A 7,311-nucleotide genomic window follows, 5' to 3' on the forward strand; every position below is an offset into this window, starting at 1 on the left:
ACAACTCTGAGCCCCTGAAGGGCGATGATTGGCTGACCTGGGCAGCCTGACCCGGCCGGCCAGCCCTCCCCAGGTGTGCCTGTGTTGAGGTCAATATAAACACCGCTCCAGGCAGCAAGAGTACCTGCAGCTGTGCCTGACGCCATATTCTCTGCTCCGTCAGTAGTGTCGGGGCTGGGCTGGTGGGAGGGAGTGAGGGGCCGTGGCTTTGTGGGTGGCCTGGTGTGAGTGGGGCTCTGCTGAACTTTCTGCAGGAGTTGCCGGGCTGCCACCTGCTAAAGAAGAGGATGTGTCACCCATACCTGCCGCTGGAATTTCTCCCCGGGCAGAGGTGAGGAAGGAAAAAAGGAGTGGGGGCCGGGACAGGAGGGATAACTCAGGTAGGGAAATGGAAAGCTTCCAGAAGAGCGTCTGGGGCCAGGACCACCCTGGCTGGCCTGCAGGCACCAAGTCGCCCTGCGTGCTGTCGCTGGTGTGGCTCCACGGCCCTTCCTCTAGGCTTTCAAGTCCTTGCACACATTCAGGTGTTTTACCTGGGAAGGGTGGGAACAGTTCAGCAGCAGCTGGCCTGGGGCTCAGCTCACGTTTACTCACAGACGCCTCAGCACCATCCCCCAGCTTTGCAATGAGGACGCTCCTTGCAGGGGGGCTGCTGGCTGCATGGGAGACGATTCCCCACCTCTGACCAACTTCAGAATTGTTTACCACTGGAGCAAGTGCCCTGATAGGGTTTTCATCTGTGTAACTATGGGGTTCTTAATTAACAACGTGAACGGTGACATCAGAGGTCCTGAATCAGGATGGAAATACTTATCCCCAGCATGTACAGGCATAAAAACCTGGGGAGGCCGTGTGCAGCCAGCACCCTAGGGATGGGCTTCCAACTGACCCCTCAACATTCTGGTGTCCAGCCTCTGCTTTACTATTTCTGGGGTGCAATGCTGACTCTAAGGGTTCTGCAATCCAGCCTCTGTCGACCTTTAATGAGACCCGCACTTCCGGGATCCTACAGAGAAGGGTCTGTGTGACCGTTCTGTGGCTTCTGTAACAAATGACCACAAGCTGGGTGGTTTAAAACAACAGGAATTCATCCTCCCCCAGTCCTGGAGACCAGACATCTGAGATCAAGGTGTTGCAGGACAGAAGTCTCTCCAAAGGCTCTAGGATAGGGTTCTTCCTGCCTTTGCCAGCTTCTGGGAGCTCCAGGCATCCCCAGGATTGCGGCTGCATCCCTCCCGTCTCTGCCTCTGTGTTCACGTGGCTTCTCCTCTCTGTCTGTGTCTCTCCTCTGTTGTCTCTCATAGGGACTCTCTCAATTGGACTGAGGGCCACCGTAACCCAAGATGACCTCACCTCAAGATCCTTAACTACATATACAAAGACGCTTTTCCCAGATATGGTCCTGTTCATGTGTTCTGGGGGACACATCTTTTGGGGCCAGAATTCAACCCATTACCTGTGTATAAAATAACCCTCATTTTAGGAGGTTACCAAGGTCCCGTATAGACTGGCACAGATGGCAGCCATGTGGGTGGGGTCTGGGCAGAGTGAGGACCCTGGAATCACCTGGAAAGAATGAAGTCCTGGCTGCCTTAGGTGAGCTCTTCCACCACGGGGCCCGTGGAAACAGCCACTCCACTCTGTCCGTGGAAAGGGACCCAGTGCCGAGTCCAGAAATGGTTATACTGCAAAGCTGGCTCTTCTGGGATTTCATCATCAGTAGCATCATGTAACCAGTAACTATGGGCTTGGAGGAGTCACTCTCTGGCACATGATGACAGCACTGTCACTTTAGGCTCATCCAGCCTAGAATAGGAATGTTTGAAGGAGGAGAGTTTGGGAGATTGCAAAGCTCAGTTGTCAAGGAAACAACCTTGAGCAGATTTGTCAAGGTTGTCAAGGAAACTTCCTCCTTAAACTGAAGGCAGGGCTGAGAGAGCTGAACTCCAGGGATCTTTTAAAGGGGCTGCTCTGAAGCACCATCACCCGAGAGGTGGTCTCAGCATGAGCTGGGGTTTGAGAAAAGTGTGATGAGATTAAGCCTGACTTTCTGTGACAGCTGGGGAGGGGTTTGTAAAGCACCTTGGCTTTTAAGGCAAATGTTTGTTGCTGGAACAAAGTGTCTCCCAAAACTGGGCTGAAGCTCAAGACGTCTCTGTTCCCTTGTTGTGAGAGTCCAGGGCAGGTGGGGGTCAGGTCCCAGGCTCTGTCCCCCTTGTTTCTTCTCCCTGCTTCCAGGTGAGGGCTCCAATCAGCAGGGTGGGGTGACCAGGTGGGCATCATGCCCTCCGTCCTAGGATGCAGGCTGGCCAGGGCCCTCACCACCTCCACCCCTTCCCCTTGGTAACACAAGACACTGCGTCCCAGCTGTAAGGGGTGGGAAGGCTGGGAGGTGCAGGGTAGCCGTGAACAGGAAAAAGGGAAATGGGTTCTGATGGGCAGCTGTGCAGCTCTGCTGTGAGGGTCACCTGGATGGTAGCGCACAGACTCTGGGGCCTGTGAGGCCTCGACACTTTGTGGTTCTGGAAATCCTATAGGAGACGGTCCACAGCAGGTGAAGCTAATGCCCTCAGTGGAGGTGGTGAAGCCAAAGATCTGCAGTTCAGACTGAAGGTGCCGATGTACATACAGGACAAGACCATCTCGTGTGAATGGACTTCAGGAACGTTTAACGTGAATGCAGTCATGTTAATGCCTAGCATCTTCTATCTCATGCCTCCCCTCAGGGACCCCCTCCTCAGGCCCTGAGGATCCTGTAACTCACGTACAGGGAGATGGAGAGTGAGCTCTGTCCAGTCTGAGCCCTGAGTTACCCTGCGTGTGAGTCTGCTCGGGACCCCCGTAACAAAGAGCACAGACTGGGCTGCTTGAATAACAGACCTATCTCCCAGTCCTGGATGCTGAGATCAAGGTGACTGCAGGCTGATTTCTCCTGAGGCCTCTCTACCTGGTGCTTAGACAGCCATCTTCTCCCCAGGTCCTCACATGGTCTCCCCCTGTGCCTATCTGTGTGCTAATCTCTTCTTGTAAGACATCAATCCTATTGGATTAGGATCCAGCCTAGTGACCTCATTTTTACCTTGATCACCTCTTTAAAAATCCCATCTCCAAATACAGCCACATCCTTGGGTCCTGGGGGTTAGGGGTTCAGCATGTGGATTTGGGGGGACGTGACTGAGCCTGTACCATCCTCCTTAGGAACCAAGGGTGCCTCGGTGCTTCCTTCCCTCAAGTCACACGAGGTGATGTAATGGCTCACGGAGAGGCCACTCGTGCAGAGTTTGTGTCCCAGCAGGGGATCCCTTCTCTGCTCTCTTTGATCAGGCCGTGGCAGTGCCAGTCCCCTCCGGAGGTGAGCAGTTCTGGGGTTTCCTGCCGTGTCTTCTGGCCTGCTGAGGTGCTCATTGTCAGGGAACCCAGGAGCCAGCAGCCTAGTAGGGATGCTGGGGACCCTCAGGGCCTTGGCAGATGTCTCTCCCAACAGATACCCTAGCAAAAGTGGGGAAACATTTGGGGGATTACAGGTGGGAGAGGGTCACAGTCTCGTTTATGCTTCAGAAAGACCACGTTGGGGTGGGATGTGAGACGCACTGTGGGGCAGGGAGCTTTGTCAGGCCTGATGGAGGAACCAGGCACAAGACCGGGCTTGGGCCAGGGCTGTGGGCGTAGAGAGGAATTAGTGTGGGAACTGGCCACAGACTGTTGTTGAAATATCGGCTTCCCCGTGCACCAAGGCTGAGCAGAAATACAGAGACAGGGATTTTGGAGGAAGAGAGAGATGGCTTTATTTTTCTGCCAGGCAGAAGGGAAGACACAGCTGGCTAGCACCTCAAGGACTGGGCACCCCTCCTTGAGAATCAGGGAAGATTTTATATGTGGGGCTCTCGCAGTCCAGGGTATGGGATGAGGATCAAAGTAGTGAAGGTCTTGCATTCCTCCTTTCCTTTGCATTGTTTCAAAACAGTCATAGCTGGCGTCAGGCCGCCCGGTAATTGGGGTCCAGCAGTCTGGTAATTGCATCCGTTTGCCTCTGGTTTATCGGCTGGTGACCTTGTTTCTGAAATGAAAAACTATAGGGGGTGACTTGTTATGAGGGGCGTATAGAATGTAAGTGCTGGACATAATAAGGTTAGGGAGTGAGAGGCAGGGGATGTAACTCACACAGAGTCAGGGGTGATGGGTGCCGAATGTAAATTACATAGTGTCAGGGAGTGAGGTTAGCTTTGTAAAGTACAAATCTAGTTACTACAAATGAGTGACAAAGTAAAACAAGGAGTGATGAACTCTTTCAGGCCAGGTTATGTTTCTTCTCTAGCCTGTTCGCTGTTCCCTTTGTTTTCCTTGTTCTCAGGGGAAGGAAAACTTCATTTCTATTTTTGCTGCAACAAGACTCTGGAGGAGCAGATGACAGTCAGTGGGGCACAAGGAGGGTGGGAGCCTGGGAGACCCCAGTGTTACCGAACAAAACGTGGGTCCGCTTGCCCGAGTGCAGTAAAGCCAGTCTACTGACACCGGGTGTGGTGAAGGAAAGTGCAGCTCTAATTGTACAAGTGCCGATACAAGGAGGCCAGGTGGCCTGTGCTCTAAAACCCCGAACTCCCTGAAGGATTTCAGCAAAGCAATTTCAAAGGCCAGGTGAAGGAGGGGGGTCGCAGGGTACGTGATCAGCTGGTGCACAATTCTCTGGCTGATGGTGAGGTAACAGGCGGTTAACATTATAAATTCTTAGGCCCCAGAAGCTCCGGGGCTACCTGTTCATGACCATCAAGTAGTTAATTCCTTCCACTTGGTGGTGGAGGAAGCATGCGTCAGACACTGTTATCCGGGTACTTCAGAGAGGACCTACAGCAGAGGACGTGGGGGAGGGCTCTGTCCTGGGAAGGCCCTGTAGGGTCCGGCTCAGTTACACCCGGTGCCTGGGCTCAGCAACCTGGGAAGGTGGGGCTGCTCCTGGGTGTGGGGAGCTGCGGGATCCCAGTCCTCTGAGGGCCCTGTTAGCCCCCAAGGTGAGATGGGGGTGCAGTGGCTGGACAGAGGCATCTGGCCTGGGGGAGGGGTCCAGGCTGGAAATGTCATGGGAATCATCCCAGGGAGGGAGAGGAAAGGCCAGTGGGGGCAGGTAGGTCACAGCAGACTACGTGCAGGTGACTGCAGTCCTGGTGGAAGCAACTCAGAGCCAGAAAGGAGTGGCCGTCAGGGGCTCAGCTCCATTCTCTTGTTCCTTTGTAAAACTGCTGTGTCAGAGTTTGAGACACCACCAGGAGACGTCTGGGCCCAGTGCTGCCATGGCTTCATCAAAGGGGTCCAGGGGGAACACAGGACCACTGCAGGCCCTGCCCATGTCCTCACTGGGAATGAACCCCACTGGGGCTCCTGGGCTCACAGACTTGAGGGAACCTCTGTCCTCAGGACCGGTCTTCCTCCCTCCTCTCACCTTCTGGTCAGAGGCCCAGGAACCCCCAACCTGGCTCCACCCCCAGGGCCTGGATTCTGGGACAGCTTAGTGGTAAGCAAGACCCTCATGCTCCTTTATCTGCCTGGGGGTGAGAATGTCTTAAACGCTGCAATTGACTGATTATGGAGGGCTGAGTGTTTCCAGCAGGTATGGGTGGAAAGATGGGGCGTGAAGTTCCTATGTCTGCAGGGTCTTCCCAGCGTGAAGATCTGTCAACATCGCAGCCAGTCAGCATCCTCCCAGGAAGCCCAGATCCAGGATTACGAGGGCAGAGGCTCTCCCCTTGCTTATCTGTAACTTCCTGCTCCCACAGCAAGGAGCCTGGCTCCCACCATCTGCCATTTATCTGTGCATTGCTCCTTTCCAGGTTACATGTGCAGAGGTTTCAGAATTGTTAGCTACTACACCCTGGAAAGAACTTCGTAGAATAAAGCCCACTGTTTATATACGGTCCATTTTGCCTTTAGTCTACAGATTCCATTCATTTCCAAAGGTAACTTAGGTCAGCAGCTTTTACCCCATCCCCTACAGTGAGTTGTTTCCATATATTTCTAACACAGTTAGATTCTGTGACATTATGTATTCCATCCTGCAACACTCCTACATCCTAAATAACTAAATTTGAATAGATTATGATTGGCCCCTTGGGCTGTGCACATCTGTGGGCTTAGACAACTGCATAGTGACAGGTATCCACCCTAGAGTATCACGTGGAACACTTCAAACCCCCCACCCCATGATCTGCTTATCATCTATGTAGCTTTGCCTTTCCCAGAATGTCATCAATGGGGTCATACTGTGTGCAGCCTCCTCAGACTGGATTCTTTCACTTAGCAGTATATACTGAAGATTTATCCATGTCTTTCCATAGGTTGGTGGTGCATTCCTCTCTGCTGAGTAGGATTCCACTGCAGGTGTATGGGAGGAAAAACAATTTTCCCTCTACTTTTCTAGGTTCTTGGTTGAGGTCCCCCCTGCCCCTGTAATAAAAGACAGATTACCAGGAGAAAAGCAGAAGTTTAATAACATGTATACCTTCTGAATACAGGGGGGGTACCACGGAAACTGAGTCACTCCCTGAAATGACCATAACCATCCCCTTAAATACCGTCTTCAGCTAAAAACAGAAGAAAGATGCTGGGGAATGGGGGAAGACCACTTATGGCAGGTTATCATGCAAAGCTCAGTAAACAAGGGTATGACTGTTTGCACATTTAAGTCAGAACTTCTCCATTGAAAAGAGTTACTTAAGATTTAATTATCCTATTTTTGGTGCAAAGAGGGACATACCCTTATAAATGGAGATTTCTCTATTGTAAATGTCCTTCATAATACGGCAATCTCAGTTTTCTGAGATTAAAAAAAAATAAATTTATTATTTTATTTTTGGCTGCATTGGGTCTTCGTTGCTGCATGCAGGCTTTTCTCTGGTTGTGGCAAGCAGCGGCTACTCTTCATTGCGGTGCGTGGGCTTCTCATTGTGGTGGCTTTTCTTGTCACGGAGCACAGGCTCTAGGCGTGCAGGCTTCAGTAGTTGTGGCACATGGGCTCAGTAGTTGTGGCTCACGGGCTCAGTAGTTGTGGCTCGCGGGCTCTAGAGCGCAGGCTCAGTAGTTGTGGCTCACAGGCTTAGTTGCTCTGTGGCATGTGGGATCTTCCTGGACCAGGGCTCAAATCTGTGTCCCCTGAATCGGCAGGCAGACTATTAACCACTGAGCCACCAGGGAAGCCTTTTTTTTTTTTTTAAAGCAGGCCAATAATCCTTATGCCAGAGAGACATATTTTGGGGTGGCATATTCTACTTGCCTTGACATGGATGTACCCCAATTTGCTTATGCATTCATCTTTTGAAGGAT

The sequence above is a fragment of the Mesoplodon mirus genome (assembly GCF_964341445.2).
Source record: "Mesoplodon mirus genome assembly, contig: HAP1_SCAFFOLD_796, whole genome shotgun sequence".
Lineage (NCBI taxonomy): Eukaryota > Metazoa > Chordata > Mammalia > Artiodactyla > Ziphiidae > Mesoplodon > Mesoplodon mirus.